This window comes from Rhinolophus ferrumequinum, chromosome 2, assembly GCF_004115265.2.
Source record: "Rhinolophus ferrumequinum isolate MPI-CBG mRhiFer1 chromosome 2, mRhiFer1_v1.p, whole genome shotgun sequence".
NCBI classification, from domain to species: Eukaryota; Metazoa; Chordata; class Mammalia; order Chiroptera; family Rhinolophidae; genus Rhinolophus; species Rhinolophus ferrumequinum.
The window spans coordinates 79,348,364-79,366,908 of NC_046285.1; positions in this window are offsets into that span (position 1 = coordinate 79,348,364).

Consider the following 18,545-nt stretch of genomic DNA (forward strand, 5'->3'; position numbering starts at 1 on the left):
GGCCAGATTAGACCCAGATCTCAGCTTCCATACAATGGGAAGCTGTGCTTCCAGTTGCTATTCTAAAACTAAACTCATTTAAATTAGTGAACTATGCGAAAAAAGTTGACACGGCTTTTCTTATCTAAATTTTGAAGAATGACTAACACAGAAACTTGTCTAAGATTTGATATTACAGGCATACGTTAGAGCTTGCAGGGTTTTTCCCCAGACCATGGCAATAAATCAAATATACAGTGAGTCACTAATTTTGTTGTTTCAGATTGTATATCAAAGTTTTATACTGTAGCCTATTAAGTGTGCAATAGCCTTGTGTCTAAAAAAAATGTACATATCTTAATTTAAGAATACTTTCTTGCTAGGAAATGCAAACCATCTGAGCCTTCTTCAGCAAGTCATAATCTTTGCTAGTGGAGGGTCTTCAGTTTGTTAAAAAATGCAACATCTGCAATGTGCAATAAAGCAAAGCGCAATAAAATGACGTATGCCTGTATTTGATTCTGAGTTTCCAAAATCGAATCATCCATTGTAGATACTAAGAAGGTGAACAATAAACAGTCCAATTTAGCTTGCATCAAAAGCAGTTACCAATTGTTAACTTCCAGGGTTTGGTGGATTATTCACCTCATAAGTATGAAAACTCAATTAGAATCCATATTTTAAAGGCTAGAGTATCTGATAAATTTTTATATCTTTTTAGGTTAATTATTTTACTCTGGCAAAATTCATAAAATGTCAGCCAGTAATTTGTATAATTAGGAGGGAAAATTTTGCCCAGACATTTGTTTCAGTATTCCCAAACACTAGCAAATCCATGCCTTAACAACTTGACATTTTGAACATTTAAAGGCGAAAATAATTTTAATTGCATTGATAAGAGTATATGCTTTTTTAAATGTAACAAGTTATGCATATAGATGCCTTCAAATAAAATCAAGTGCACATTGTTAGTTTTATTGTAATTGTAATCTGTAATTGTTGAATTCATTCCTAAATTGGAGATGAAAAAGGGAAAATTTATAAAATTTATATTCCAGTGTGATCAGAAGCAGCTGTGGACTCTGTCACATTGCATATTAACTGGTACATCGTTAATGTACAGGAAAGGTAAATTTAATATTTTTTCCTTAAGATAACCTAGTAGTTGCATTAATTTTGACTGTTCTTTTAAATTGAGGCGCTTTATGTGAGAAATTTGGTTCAGGATGTCCATTTCAAGCTGTACTATTTATAAAATTGACTCGTTAGCTGCTACTTTGTGTGTAAAGCAGCTGAGTGTGAAGAAAAATAAATACTGCCCTATACATTCTGATCTACCTCTTACCCATAGGACTGTGTTATTCCTGTACCACTTATATTTTTGCCCCAATTTCTGCCTCTTCACAAATTTTGTATCTTTTGCAGCTCAAAATATGCTTCTTACTCTAGATTACATAGCTTTTCCAGACTACCAATTCTTCCAGTTTTATCCTTTGTGAAGAAATGTTTTATAACCTTTTCCACTCACATTTTCTGTTTTTCTTCACACATGAATCCTCCTTTCCCTGACCATATCTTACCTCTGGTTTGTATGGCTAATATATTCCATTGTTCTCTAACTTTACCCAAGATTTCCTCATCTATTTTTATTCAAACAACTGTACATGCCTAATGATGCGCTTAAATCGACATGTTCTTTGTGATGCTGTCAGTCTCCAGTTCTGTGCCTTCCAGGTAATTCAGTGTCTTGTTCCCTCCATTTCTCTGATTTTTGAGCCTTGTGAGCCGGTTTTCCCCCATCCTTTGTACATAGTTACCTTTTTACTCTTTTGCAATATCAGTGCCAATATCTAACTCGTGGGTTCAGCTGAGGAGAATATTTCTCTAAAGCAAATACTTCCATATTTAGCTCATAATTGGGCGGAGTCAACCTAGCCTTTTCTCCTGCGATATTATCACGCTTCTCTTTTTTCTTAGGGGTTATCCCCCTGTTCAACTCATTAATGTAAAACGTTATCTATCAACTATTATGGGTATTTTCTGTCTCCAATCATTTCCCTTTGTACTTGCCAATGTGCTCCCTCCATAAAGTTACATTCAGCCTCGAGTCAGATAGTTCCCAGTGGTCTTCCAGCTGCCCCACCTATGTAAATGCATAATTGGCGCAGAGAAACTGGTTTTTTACCTCTTTTTTTTTTCCTTTGAACCTGTTTAGTGTGGTTATATGATTGCAGTTAAGGTACCTAAATGGTGTAACAACTTTAGTCTGAGTCAAATGATCAGAGGTGCTAAAAAGTACTGGAAAGTTTGTTTCCCTGTTACCTTTATCCCTGTATTCCTCGTTTTGCAGTTTCCTCCAGTTGCAGAGTAAGGAAAGATGGAAGAAGCAGATAGGAAGTGCCTTGTTTGTATCCTGGTTTTCTCAGCTCCACTCTGTTCCTTGAATATTCCAGATCTCTGTCTTCTTCAGGAAGCCAAATATACCCAGTGCTGTCTACTTACCCTTGCCTTCCCCATTCATACTCATTTTGCAGTATGTGTTTTCCGTTCGTGGTAAAATCTTTGCTCTATCACGTCTGCAGTTCTCCATCTTTTCTCTCAATCGTAAGCTCCTTAAGGCCAAGATCAGCCTACAAGCAAAGCTCCGTAAACCCCACTAAGGTGCTGTGAGTTCTATGGCACTCAGTAATGGTTTGCAATAATAGTGGTGCAACTTCTCAGATGAACTGATTGTAGTGACTTTCTACAAAGTTCCTTTGATTTGCAATTTTTAAATTTGCCTCATTGCATCTGTGGTTTAGATTGTTTTCTATAGGAAGGGAAGACACTTCATTCCTTGCCAGATGAATATTCATTTCTTTATTTCCTTTTCTGCACTTATATTTTACCCAGTATCATCTGGATATCTGACACCCTTAAGACATTAAAGTTGATCATGTTTTTCAAATATCAATTTTATATACTGGGAAGCAGAGGTAACCTAACACTATTGATGCAATTAAATTTTAAAACGTCATTTATTGAAATAACTGCATCATAGTTGTTTTATAAAGAAAGTATCCAAACCTTAAAGGTAAGTGATTGTTCTTTTAGTCAGCCTATCTGTGGTATGAAATTATTAGAATAATTTTTTAGTTATTGATGATGTAGTCGGTGTTTATTGGTTAAAATAATTACATAAGCTTTCTTCTACCTAAATGGCAATTACACAGATTTTTCGTTAGAAGTAATTAGGAACGAGCACAAGGTACTCAGTTTCATGTAGCCTCAGTCTAAACAGTTCTGACCATCACCATGGTATTTACCCATTCTTTCGCTACTGCAGAAGCCACCAAGGTGTTTATCCATTCTTTTGCTGTTCCAGAGGCATTGGGTACAAATTCATACAGTGGCCTTTTGATAGATTATCAGGCTTCAAATTCTCTCTCTCCCACTTAACTACTGTGGGACCTTGTAAAGTTATTTGATCTCTGCTTCTATTTCTTTACCTGGAAAATAGTCTACCTCCGTGGGTTATTTCATGGCTTAAGTTATATAAAGTTATATAAAGCACTTAGGCTAATCCTAGGTAAATAAGCATAAATTATATAAAGCACTTAGGCTAATCCTAGGTAAATAAGCACAGCAGCTAAGGGGAATTCCCTTTAACTTTTGCTGCAAATAAAGACAAGCTTTATTCCATGGACAGTTGACAAATATCTTTGAGAACCCACATTGGGCTAGGCACTAAACCTGGAGCTAGGGATATGAAGCCAATTAAAATGTAGCACTTGCTCTCCACTAATTTATTGGGAGAGACGGTCATGAATGGATAAAAAGCAGTAAGTACGATGATAGATGTATGCGATGGCTTTGCAGTTCCAGTGTTTGGGGACTGCATCAGAGCGTTTGATGGAGCACACAAAAAATTTAGACGTAACTATCTCTAAATTCACTACCTCCAAATTCAGATTTTGTTCAACTATTCAGACTTCAATTTTTTTCAAGCCCCCCAGCTCCCTGTTTCCCCCTCATTCTTAGTAGATAGAGTCCAGTTTCAATGTGGGGAGGTGGGAAAGAGAAACTGTGTAAGAGGAACTCCCTCAGCTCACTTCCAGCTTGGAAATCCACTTGCATTACTCATCCACTTCTGCCTCCACTAGAGGAGGTGCCTTTCCTCATAGAAGACAGTCCCATTGAAATAGTCTTCGTCTCAGGAGTCTCACACTCTGAATGAAGGCTTTTCTCCTTTATATGCAACTGTTCCTCCTCAGTGTGATCTTCCCATTGACACTGAAACATGCTCAAGTATTTCCCATCCTAAAAACAAGTGCAACACCGTCCAGCTACGACCCCATCCTCCCCTTAAACCACAGCCAAAGTTCTTAAAAGTGTGCTCCCTCCAACTGCTCAAGCCTCATTCGCTTCTCAACCCATTAGAATCTCATTGCCCCCATTTCTCCATTAAACCATTGAAAAATTAATGCCTGTACAAGTTCTGACAAGTTTGCAAACTTGTTGCAACGATGTTAACCTTTTTTTTATATCAGAGGGGTTATTCATTATGAATTTGTATCAACTGCACAAACAGTTAACCAGGTCTACTATTTGGAGGTGCTGAAAGGGCTGACTGAAAAAGTTAAAAGACCTGAACTTTTTGCCAACAATTCATGCATGGCTCTTGCATCACAACAATGCACCAGCTCACACGGCACTGTGAGGGAGTTTTTAGCCAGTAAACAAATAACTGTATTGGAACACCCTCCCTACTCACCTGATCTGGCCCCCAGTGACTTCTTTCTTTCCCCAAAGTTAAAGGAAATATTGAAAGACACATTTTGATGACATTTAGGACATCAAGGATAATATAACGACAGCTCTGATGGCCATTCCAGAAAAAGAGTCCCAAAATTGCTTTGAAGGGCAGAGTAGGTGCTGGCGTCGGTGCATAGCTTCCCAAGGGGAGTACTTCGAAGGTGACCGTAGTGATACTCAGCAACGAGTATGTAGCACTTTTTCTAGGATGAGTTTGCGAATTTAATTTTCAGAGCTCGTATGTCACTAATGGACAATTTTTGTCTCTAGACTCTCAGAAACATTAGACACTTGGCTGCTCCCTTCTAGATTTTCGTAACAATACATTGTTTTTCTTTTCTGACCATTGCTACCTCCTTTTCCCCGCCCCCACCTACCCATCATTTTATCTCCTTTATAGAACATCCTTGTCCCTGGTCATTAAATATTTAAGGGGTGTAAGTCTGAACCCAGGGTTCCCACATCAAACTCCCTTTAATCTATGCAAAGATAACAATGGTCACACTTCAGTAACCAGCTATTGCATGGCACTGGTCCCCAATTTAGTACCAGCTTTCTCCATGCTGCCTCCTTGAAATTTCCACTAGATGTCTGAAAGGCAACCACAACTCAGCTTGTCCAAGACTAAACCCTTGGACTAAACCTTGTCCAAGACTAAACTTCCTCTCCTTCCCCCAAACACATCCTCTTGATTGTTCACCATCTCAGTGAATGTCAGCTCCCGTCACTCTTGAAGTTCTCCGAAATGGTTCTTGCATCCTTTTGCTATTTCCATTTCTACGCTTTAGTCCAACCATCATCTCTGTTCTTGAACCATTGCAAAATTCTACTAAAATGGTCTCCCTCAGCCACTCTGACCCCCTTCCAACATGATGTCTGCTTCTGAAGCCAGAACGAGCTTTCTAAAAATCAAATCTGTGCCAACACTGTTACTTGGAACATTTCATATCTTCTCACTGTTCTTAGAATAAAAACCAACATCCTTTTTTCTCTTGATTTATTGGAAATTTCAAGCATGTGTAAAATTAGAATAAAATAATCCTCATATATCAATCACCCATTTTCAGCCATCAACACATGGTCAATCTTGTTTCATCTCTGGCCCACTTTTCCCATCTCTCTTGGATTATTTGGAAGCAAATCCTAGAGATTTCATTATGTATCTCTAAAAAAGTAACTCTCAGCATAACCACAGTACCATTACTCTTAAAAATTAACAACTCCTTAATAGCAAGTGTCTAGTTCACATTCAAACGTCCTTGATTAAAGCCAAAATCATTAACATAGCCATGACCTTTCATGCCTCCTTCTCTAGCTATTTTTCTCACACACTCCAACTCTTCTCTGCACTGGTTCCACTGCACTGGCTTTTCAGTTCCTCTTCTGATGAGGCCTTTAACTTTGTTCTCTCTGCTACAATCTCCCCTTCCTCCTTTCTTCATTCCTCAGCTTAAGCATAACTTTTTAAGGGAAACCTGCACTTAACTGCTAAATCAAATCCCTTTATTAAAAGCTCTCAGAGAACTCTTTTTTTTAGAGCACATTCAAGTTCACAATTAAAATTCATACATCACTAGACTACAGCAGAAACCATATATCACATTGCCTGGAACATAGAGCACAAGTATTCTTTACATGAGTAAATAAATGGATTCATGGAGCAGAGAGGATGATTATGTAATCCAGATGTGGGGAGAGGAGCTGCTGGGGAAGGCTTCTTGGAAGAAGTCAGGCCTGACTGACTCAGGAGTTAGTCAAATGAAGTAGGGGCAAGAGCCTTCCTCTATAAGCAGTGTCAGGGTGTTTAAAAAAAAATCATTTTTAATCTAAAATTTCACATCGGGATGGTGAGATGGGACCAGAACAAGCAATATATAATATGCTTTATTTAAGAGGCGAAACTTCGGGATTTTAAGTAGGAAAGTGTCATTGTCAAATTTGGACTTTTAAAATAGATCACTCTGTCAATGAGGGTAACACCACCAGACTGCTGTGGCAGGAAGACACCTCTGGATGCCAGTTGTCCATTTTTATTATTCCCCACTAGAGCCCAGTGACCCTCAGGGGCCAGGTCTTGCTGTGCCTTCAGACCATGCTCTCACAACACAGCTGCTGCTTCAGAGCAGCTCCAACAGTCCACTTCCATAGCAGTGTATGTATGTGTATCATATAGTAGATACAGTGAAAATAATTTGCAGTAGAAATTTATCCAAGAAATAAATTTTAAAGGAAATGTGTCTGAATAAAGTGCAGAAAACTTTAAATGCTACTGCAAGACATCAGCGTAATCTCAAAACAAACTCTCAAAACTAGGTAAGAAAACAACCCAGTTTAAAATGAGCAAAAATTTGCACAGAAGCTTCATGAACGATATGTGGACAGCAAATAAACACATGCAATGATGTTCAACATCACTAATCATAAGAAATGTAAATAAAAACTACAAGATAACCACTATACACCTGTATTAGAATGGCTACAATTTAAAAAAAAAAAAAAATGGGCTGGCCTGGTGGCTCAGGTGGTTGGAGCACCGTGCTCGGAATGCCAAGGTCGCCAGTTTGATTCCCACATGGCCCAGGACCTACACCCTCTACAGCTAAGATTGTGAACAACGGCTTTCCCTGGGGCTGGGCTGCCGTGAGCAGCCAGCGGTTGGCGTGTGCTGCCATGGGCTGCTGTGTGCTGCCATAAGCAGCCGGTGGCCAGTGTGAGTGGCCAGCAGCCATCGTGAGCAGCTGGCAACTGGCAGAAGCTGCCGTGAGTGGCCAACCAGCGACCTACTGCCTCAACCGGGAGGAGCACAAGGCTCATAATACCAGCATGGGCCAGGGAGCTGCGTCCTACACGACTAGGCTGAGAAATAACAGCTTGAACTGGAGTGGGGGAAGGGGGTGAAGGGGAAAGAAGGGGAGAAAAGAAAAAAAAATGAGAATACCAAATACAAGGATGTAAAGCAACAGACACTCTCATACATTCCTGGTCAGAAGGCAAAATGGTCCAGTCATTTTGGAAAACACTTGGCAGTTTCTTATAAACATGCGTACACTTCCCTTAAAACCAGCAATCTCACTCCTAGGCATTTACTCAAATGAAACTTCATTCACAGAAAAACCTGTGTGCGGATGTTTATGGCTGCATTAATCAAATCGCCCAATACTAGAAACAACCCCAAAGTTGCTGCAACTGTTGAGTGCATAAAGTGGTACATCCATATAATGGATTATGAGTCATCAATAAAAAGAAACTGATACACACAACGTAAATGAACTTCAAATGCACTATGCCTAGTGAAAGGCAGATTCAAATGCTTTATACTATCTGATTCCAATTATATGACAATCTGGAATAGGCAAAACCTTAAGGATAAAACACTGGCCAATGGTTGCCCAGGACTAGGGAGGGGAGAGAGTGACTCTGAAGGGGCACGAGAAAAATTTCAAGAGTGATGGAGAAGTGCTATATCTTGATTGTAGTGGTGGTTACATAGGACTGTAGGATTGTATTCATTTGTCAAAATTCATAGAACTTTCCACAAACAAGAATGAAACTATATGTAAAAATACCTGAAAATAATTTTTAAATGCGGCTATTGAACATAAGAGGATATTTAAATTGTCATATATATTTTCTAAATAAGACACCACAATATGTCAATTCCCCCAAGTTGACCTTTTAAAAGAAAAAAATGTAAACAGGAATATTTATGGAAATTCTGAAAGGAGTACTAGCTCTGCCAGATTTTAAAATATAAATTCTCAAAACAATATAGAACAGCCTTATTAATAATAGTTCACTGGAGCCAGTTTTTTTGAAAATCCAGAAATAGACTTAAATATAGGAACATAGTATATATTAAAAGCAATATCTCAAATAACTACAGAAAGATTTGTTCAATAAATAGTAATGAAAAACCGAGTAGCCATCCAGAAAGTTGGCTTCATACTTCATACCAGGAAAAAATCCAAATGAATAAAAGTAAAAAAAAAAAAAATACTAAAAACAAACAAAAAAATTAAGTGAGGATCTTTCTGGATTCAATACAAAAACTCAGAAGCACCATAAACAAGAAATTGATTTTTTTTACATAAAAGGTAAAAATTATCTGTTCAGGAAAATCTTTATAGAAAAGAAAACTTCAAAAGACAAACAAAAATAAAGAAAACCAATTTTTCTAACATATGAAAAGGTCCTACAAATAATTTTTAAGGGCTCAATAGAAAAATAGATAAAATATAAGAGCGTGACAGTTTAAGAAAATACAAATGGCTCTGTTATGAATTGAAGTGTGTCTTTCTGAAATTCATATGATGAAGTCCCAAATATTAGTACTTCAGAATGACACCTTCCATGGAGATAGGGTCTTTAGAGAGGTAATCAAATTAAAATGAGGCCATTAGGGTGGGCCCTAATCCAGTACTAGTGTCCTTATTAAAAGGGAAAAATATGGACACAGACATGACAGAAGGAGAACACCATGTGAAAATGAAGACAGCGATATAAACTCCTCCAAACCAAGGAACACCAAGGATTGCCAGCAACCCACCAGAAGCTAGAGAAGAGGCATGCTTTATATGTTTCCTCACAACCTCAGAAGAAACCAGCCCTACTGACTCTTTGATCTCAGATTTCTAGCCTCCAGAACTGTGAGACGATCAAGTTTTGTTGTTTAAGCCACCCACTCTGTGGTACTTAGTTACAGCAAACTAATACAGGCTCTTCAACATATGAAAACATATTCAGCTTCTCCCATAATAAGTGAAATTAAAATTAAAACTGCAAGAAACAATTTGTTGTTTAGACTATTAAAGATCAGAAGAGTCTGGATTACACATAATGTGTTGTGATTGATGTAGGAAAACAGTACCCTTATGTCTTGTTGTTTGGAGTACAACTTAGTACAAACTCAGTGGAGGGGAATTTGATAAAATCTCTCAAAATTATAAATACATGTACCCTTCCCAAAATGTGAGAAATGGCATACATACAAATTTATTCATTGCAGCATCATTTGAGAAATCGAAAGACTGGATGGAATTAATCGTCAGTGAAGCGCTGGTTAAATGAATCAGCATTCATATAATGGAATATTTTATAACTACTAATCAAATTAAGGAAGACTATTTGTGTGTTGATATAGAAAAATATCCAAAATATTAAAATACTGAAAAAGCAAAAGTAAAATATATAACTAGCATATACATACATATATATATATATATATATATATATATATATATATATAACAAATGCATATATATATGCATTTGCTTAATATGCTTAAAATATTTCTGGAAGAACATACACAAGAAACTGTTATCATTGGGTGTTCTATGGAGAGGAACTGGGTTTCTGGAGATACACTTTTTATCACATGCTGTTTTAAATTTTTTTTTTTGAATTTTGAGCCACGTGAGTTATATAAATACAGAGGGTGCAAAAAAATGTATGCACATTTTAAGAAAGGAAAAACCTGTATTAAAATTGCAATACTCAATATATACCGATAACAAAAGATGAATATAAGTCATGTGTATACACATTTTTTTGGCACCCCTGGTATATAATTTCTACATAAATAAATAAAGTTTCCTTTATCTGCCACAAGGTGGCGGTGTTAAAGGTTTTATGGAAGAATTCAGTCTTAAAACTGGACTCATGACAGAAATTTTAATTTGACCTGTAATTTTCAAGGATCCAGTCGGGAATCGAAAATATGTAAAATGTATTTTCATACAAGATGGAATATTTTGGGACTCGTGAATATTTTTCCTTTATTTTCCAATTTTATAATCAATCCTTTTTTTTTCTTTGCTTTTTACTTTAATACAATACAGGACCATGGTAACACAAAACAAAACAACAGATAGTACAAAAGGTCTGTTAGTGAAACATCATAGTCTTCCTTTCCACCCCACTTTCATTACTCAGCGGCAGCTACCTTTTATTATAACTGAGGTTACACCCAAAACTTTAAATAACACGCATATATCTCTAGTTTTTATTTTACCGACTTTAGATGGTAGATGCTACCTGTAAAATAAAAAACAAAGACTTACCTCACTAATATTACTTCCCACTTCTATTCTTCTCCTCTTCGCAATTTATGATAAATTATTTTTGAATTCTTTATCAGTTACCTTTATTCTTTAAACTGTTCATTTAAACCTCCATTTCTTATTTTGTCAATTTTCAACGTTATCTCTTAACCCCCTGATATGTAAGATAAGGGTTATCACTTGAAATCTTCTTTTCACCTCTCTGTCCCTCTTCCACCTCCCAACCTTTGTTAGCTTTACTTAAAAAAAACAAAAACTTGATTCGGATATAATTTATATACAATATAGTTCACCCATTTAAAGTGTCCAATTCAATGTTTTTTAGTATATTTACAGAGTTATGCAGCCATCACCATAATCTATAACTTTAGAATATTTTTATTATCCCCAAAAGAAACCCCATATCCGTTATCAGTCACTCCCCCTTTCCCCACAACTCCTCCAGCCTTACACAACCACTAATCTGCTCTGTCTTTATAGATTTATCTATTCTAGACACTTCATATAAATGGAACCATACAATATATGATCTTTCGGGACTAGCTTCTTTCATGTTTTGAGGTTCATCCATGTTTTGGTGTGTATTAGTATTTTGTTCCTTTTTATTGCCAAATAATACCCATTGTATGGATAAACAATATTTTGTTTCTCCATCTCAGCTGATAACACATTTTGGTTTCCACTTTTTTTTTGCTATTAGGAACAATGTTGCTATAAACTTAGATTTATTTTTCCTTTTATTCTGTAACCATAATTGTCTTGACTGGTTTGATTCTAAAAATGGAAAAATAATGATTTAAGATTACATTATTGTGTACATATTGCTCACTACTACAGAGCCAAATAGTGTGGTAGGATTATATTTACTTTTCTACAAAACTAATATCACGATCTCCTCTTTCCCCCTGAGGTATCTCTTCCAGAGCCTTCCCCTCTGCTACAACGTGGACTCATTGCAAGAGGTAATCCATGGATTGATAATTTCTTCATGGATTCCATGTCTTTCTCTTTTTTACTTATTCCTTTTGTTTTATAGACATTTATCCTCAAGTAACTTCCTCAGAAGTGGTTTAAGGGAAATTTTTGAAATCTTTGTCTGAAAATATCTTTATTTTATAGTCACATTAGTTTAGCCAAGTATAGAATTCTACATTTAAATCTAGAATTCTCAGGGTCTTGAAGAAATTATTTTATTGTCTTCTGGCACCTAATATCACTGAAGATAATTCTTATGACAATTGGATTCTCATTCCCTTATTGGTGGTCTGTTTATCCCCCTTTCCCTGTGAATCTTTTAATCTCTTTATACCTGGTATTCAAAACTTCATGATGATAAGTCTAGCGTGGATCTTGCTTCCTTTATTATATCTGACAGACTCATGCCTTTCTTCAGATCTTGGAAATGTTTCATAATTTTTTTTTACAATTTCTTCTCCGTTTCCTCTCTTCTCTCTTTCTGGAACTTAGATGGTGATCCTTGGATGCTACTTTTCATTCCTTTGTCTTTTTCGGCTTAACATTCTGGGAGGTTTTTTTTTGTTCGCTTTATCTACCAATTGTCTATTCATTTCTTTTTTACTTGGCCAATCACTGTTTGTTTTTTCATATTCAGGAGCTTCATTTGTATCCTCCTTCATTGCATTCTATTCTTGTTTTATGAGTTACTGGCCTCATAAATCTCACTAAATATTAATTAGAAGGTCATTTCCCCTTGTATTCCAAGAATTATATTTGTTTTTTTCTGTGATCAGGTAAGTTTTGCTTATCTTGATCCTTATGTTTCTTGCCACTGGTCTTCATATATTCGTTGAACCTTGGTTTTCAGGTCATCTTTAAGAATGAAGGACCAGGCCTTTCATTGCTGCCCAGCTAGCCAATGCAGGGTTCAGGTAGGCCACAGGATTCTCTTCAGAATGCTTGTCCTTTTTTTTTTTTTTTTTTTTTTAACAGAGAATGGTATTTACCTGTGATAAAATGCGAAAAGTAACTCCAGACTGCTTCCTCTCCAGTGTCACCTTCATTTCCAGCCCTTGAAGGGAACCAAAGTTTTGCCACCTTGAAGCCTTTTGGGGATATTAATTTCAAGCTGTTTATTAATAAACAAGACTCAGAAAGAAATTTTGATCCTCCACCATACCTGCCCAAGAGATTCAGATGAAAGGGCCTATTCCAGGAAGAGAATCTTAGGATGTACGCCTTAGCCTAATTTGAATGAAGTGTGGTAAATAGCAGGGCTTCAGGCAGGGGCCTATTAGCTAGATACCCCTGTGCCCCATAGTTTCTGAGTTGCCTAACAAGAATTTACCTGCTATGTGCGTTCCCCTCTTCCTCAACTACCTGTAAATCACCCATTCTCGCTTCTGAAATCTAATCTGTCCCCTCATCTTTTCTCCTTTGTCCAACATGTCATACATACCCAGTGTTGCCTCATTGTCTTCTAAATTTTCATTCCTATGAAGTCTCCATATGCATGTATTAAAATTTTTATTTTTTCCTGGTAATCTGTCTCTGTTAATTTGATTATTAGTCCCAGCTGTAAGAACTTAGAAGGTGGGAGGAAAGGTATTATTATTTTTTTAGCCCCCCCACACCCTACACTAAGGTTTGTCACAGTTTTGACTATTCAAATAGGTTGTTTATAATGCGACAGGCAACCTGAGACCATAAAAGAACTCTCTAAATACTCAAAGATGGCCTGTCACACAAACCAAAGGATGTTTAAAGCCTATACATCTTCCCCGTCCCAATTTGCCAAACACTTCAGGGCCTACCCTGTGTAAAAGGGTGTGGTCAGCCACCTCAAACCAGGACAGCACTTGTGTCCACTCAGTCCATTGCTGCCAATGTGTCTCACTGGCATTCAGTGTCATTCTTTGAGGCTGGCCCTCCATTCTAATGGACAATTACTGCTGTCCGCTGAGTGATTGTGCCCCACACCCCCAGATGGGCACAGACTCGAGTGATCCTCTCAATCAGGACACTCCTTCCCTTGCACGAGGCTTAGCCAAGGGAGGTGTCACGCTGGATTAGCTCGCAGGGTGCCAGCCTGCATGCTCATCCCTGTGAGACCCATGCCCCGCTTGGAAGCTCCGTGTCATGGCTGGTTCTGGCACTCACCTCTGGTGTGCACCAGCGGGACCACTGTCACTGTGCCCTTTTGGGTTGGTCACTTTCTCCTTTCTAACCCTGAAAACCCAGGGGACCGATTACCTCACTTTCTGGGAAATAGAGCTCTGGGCCCATCCTCCTACAGGCAGCCACCCTCCAAAGGCAAGTTTATCTCAGCAACCCTGGATCTCTCACTCTAAAGCTAGCATAAAGGTAATTTTATCTCCAGGGTCACGTACTGCAAAATGTTAAGCTGTGGAAGCAGGAACTCATTTTAACTTTCACGCTTCTTCCTCATCTACTCTTCTCCCTTATCACTCCTCACTCCCCCAAACTGTCATGTTTCTAAAGTTTCTCAGCCCATCAAATCTCAATACCTGTCTACTATTCTGTTGGATGTATTAGAAAATTTGTTAAAAAGCAAACGTGAGTAAAGGTAAAATAAGAAATATATTCCTGAAAGTAAAAGAGCTATAGAAATAAAAATAATGATTAGTGTATATGTCCCTGGAGGCTCACGGAGATGTCCAAGAGAGGACTACTCAACCGGAGCCACTCTGACTGGGTCCGTGTGTCCACGTAAGAAGAATTCAAGAGCAAGACAGATGCAAGGAAGTGAAAGTGATTTAATGCAAATGAAAGTACACACTTGAGAGAAAAGTGCAGCGAACTCAGAGAAGACTATGAGTTGCACCCAGGAAGTCACGATCAGAGGTTTTTATTCCTCCAGGGTGGGAATTGCTGAAGTCCCATAGACACGATTCATTTGTCTCCTCCCCCTGGGCGGGACCCTCTGTTTCCCGATTTTTCTTTCTTATTTGGTTTCTCCTCAACTGTCATGGGATCAGATGCATGATGGGAATCGTAGTAACCGCAATGTAAATGAGATTATAATGACATTATAATTAGCTAAAGGTCAGGTCCCGGTCATAGGGATCAACCTAGCTGGATGAAACTGGTTCTTGTTTTTCTCCAGCTGCAGGTGCTGGATGAAGTCACTGGTCACTTGTGTAACCAGTGGGTCACCTCACTTTGTATCCTGGAGGGGGTTTGCCAATTTTCTACGCTACCTATCCTGCCTCATATAGACTTAGATTACATACTAGAAGGGCTAGTGATGTATATGTGTGTGTGTGTGTGTGTGTGTGTGTGTGTATACGTGTATGTGGTTATTATAGCAATAATTTCTCTCAAACTAAAGAACAAGTATATAAAAGAACAAGAATACTATAGTATTAGCTTCAATTTGTTCACAATAAATACAACAACTCAATGGTTTTAGCATTGCATGGCCAGCATTATTATGATCAGCAGTTATTAGCAAGACTTTTGAACTGTAAATTTACTACCTGGCAAAAACCCTAGAGAAGCAATGACTGATTTGAGACTTGGTTTCAGTCCTAAGCAAACCAACATAATTTCAGGATGAAAGGCCCTGAACAGTGGCTGAGTTCCTTCGATTCTTTCTCATGGGAGGATTGACATTTCCTCTTTCTTCTTGAGTTGGGTCATTTATTAGCGTCATTTTCATTTAGAGTCACTACCCAACATAAAGTGTAGCATTAAATGTAACCCATTTTCCTCATGATGACTAATGACTTTTGTTTGGTGATTGTGGTCTGGGAAGATCAGTGTAATCTTTAAAGGACTTACCAGAAGAGCCTGCCCCAGACCTTGTGTTACCTCCTCCTCTACCTCTTTCACTTGAACCTTATTTCATAGTCAGCCTTGAAACAATGTATCTGTTCTTTCCTGGAACCAAATGAATTGGGTGGAAGAGGGAAGAGAAGGGAATGAAGGCAGGAAGAAGGAGGCACAGGAACTCTGGAACCTTCCCTCCTCCACCTTCACATGCCCTATCGAATCATGCCAAATATTAAACACCAAAGAGTAGGGGTAGGGGAGTTGGGAGACTCCAAGTTTGCTGCCTTCACCAAATTTGGGATTTTTAAAAAAGTATTATTAAAATTTTTTCAAAATTATTATATTCAGTTACTTTCCTACTTCCACTAGTATAGAAATTTGTATTAATTGTTACAAGTTTAAACCTTCATTTATTTGCAAAGGTGAAGAATTGCATAGCTGTGAAGAACTACCGGGATCCAAAGAGCCCTAGGGAGCCAGGGCCTTTGGATCCGGAAGGGAATCCAGTGACTGACTCCCTCATTTGATGGATGAGAAGCCAGAGGCCCAGACGGGAATATCTGGAGTACTTTAGCAGGGTAGCGACACAGAAGGGCTAAAGTGTTCCCTCCCTGGTTTTGTGCTCTATCACAAAAGCCGACTCATTCATTCACTCATTCTTCAAGGTATGTTTGGGCTTCTACTATGTACCAGGCCCAGGTCTAGGCATAGTCCCCACCCTTGGTTAGTTTATATGTTGGATGGTAATGAGTGCCAGCCTTAGGGAAGGTGCACGATGCTCTTGGAGGGGCAAGGAAGTCACAGGCTTCCCCAGGAAATAATGGTAAGTCATTTTGGTGTGATTGGAACATGAAGAAAGGGATGTGAGAGAAGGCAAGAGGAAGTGAGGAGGCAGGGTCAGGTCCTGAATTGCTGTAGGGAGCCACAGAAGGATTCTCAGCAGGGCAGTGACCTAGTAAGGTCTGTGGTTTAGAACACCCACTCTGGCTTCAGAAGAGTAAAGAAATTAGTCCAGAGCTTCCCAGCGTGGCGTGCATGGCTTTGAAGTAAGCCAAGACTATGAACCCCTTAGCCTCTCAGACAATAGGCAGAACCTAGTAGCTTCTTCCAGCAGCCTCAAGTGGTTATCCCAGTGTTCTGGGCAAAAGCTGTCATTTTCTGTGTGTACTCTGAGGAGAGACAGATTGGAAAGCACTGCCTTGGAGGAAAGCAAAACCCTAGGCTGGGAGCCCCATTAGATAGCTGGGGCTATCCAAGAGGAATCATATTGACCTGAACCAAGAAGTCAGGACCTGAATCTAGACTTTGTAATTTACTGCTTGTAGAGAATGAAGGTGAAAGAGGAATAAGAGACCCAGTCTTGGGCAATTAGAAGGGTGATGGTACCATTCACTGAGATGGGGAACACAGGCAAAGAGCTAGTTAGTGGGGCAGGACTGTGACTAAGGAAGTGTTAATGGTAAGGGACCTGGAAGACAGCCAAGAAGAGATATCCAATGAGCAGGAAAATATGCGGCTGCAGAGGAGAGAAGGAGGTCTAGCCTAAAGCCGTAACTCTAGGAATCCTCAGCATATCTGTGGTAACTGAAGCTAGGACAGTGCATAAGTTTGGCCAAGAGAAATGTGTGGAGTGAAAGGAAAATGGGGCCCAAGAAAGAGTATGTAGGCTTAGACATAGACAACAGCCTCCAAAAGAGAAGACATGGCCAGAGAGAAGGAGGAAGATCAAAGGATGTAGTGTCCTGAAAACCAAAACGGAGAGCCTTTCTAAAAGATAGAGGTGGCTAAGGGTATAAAATGCTGCTGAAGTTTGTTGTGTGGGGCTGTCTATAATCCCCAACCCCTAGGATCCATCTGTATTCTCAGTATGCATGGATAGTGTTAACTCTTGTTTGTCAGAAAGAGGAAAAAGACAAGAAAAAAGTACTATGCAAGGTGATATATGTGTCAACTAGCATTATGGTGGTAATCATTTCAGTCATTTCACAGTATATACATATATCCAATCATTGTGCTGCACACCTTAAATTTACAAAATGTTATTTGTCAATTATATCAATAAAACTGAAGGCAGGGACAAAATATTTGAATATTTCCTGCCAATCCCTCCTGGCCTGCAAAGCGTCTGCTGAGAAATCAGCTGACAATCTTGTGGGAGCTCCTTATTAGTTACTAGTTGCCTTTCTCCTGCTGCTTTTAGGATTCTCTGTTTGTCTTTAACCTTTGCCATTTTAATTATAATGTGTCTTGGTGTGGGCCTGTTTGGGTTCATCCTGTTAGGGACTCTCTATGCTTCCTGGACTTGTATGTTTATTTCCTTCACCAAGTCAGGTGGTACCCCTATGATGCTAATGTTGTCCCAGAGATCTCTTATCTTTTGAATATGGGAAATACTAACATAGTTCTAAAAGTCAAAACTGTACAAAAATGTGTACTCAGAGAAATGTTCCTGTATTCAGATTTCCCATCCTCCCATTCTTTTCATCCCATTCCCACCCATGCCCTGTAGATAACCAATCAGTTATTACTTTTTGGATTATGCTTTCTGTGTTACTTTTTTGTTACAAATGAAAAGATACATTTACAGTCTGAGATTCTATTCTTTCTTACATGAAAAGTGGCATACTATAGGTACTCTTTTGTCCTTTGCTTTTTTCACTTAACATTATATCCTGGAAATCACTCTCTATCAGTTCATAAAGATCTTCCTCATTCTGTTTTCAGCTGAAGAGTACTCCATTGTATGGATATACCATAATTTATTCAAAAGCTCTTCTGTGAATAGGCATTTAGATTGTTTCTAGTATTTTGCAAATACAAACAATGCTGCAACAAATAGCCTTGTGCATATGTATTTTTATATTGTTGGAGGTGTATCTTCACGTTAAATTCCTAGGTTTACTGAATCAAAAGGTAAGTGTATAGTTTGGTTAGATAGTTCCATATTCTGCCTCTAAATTG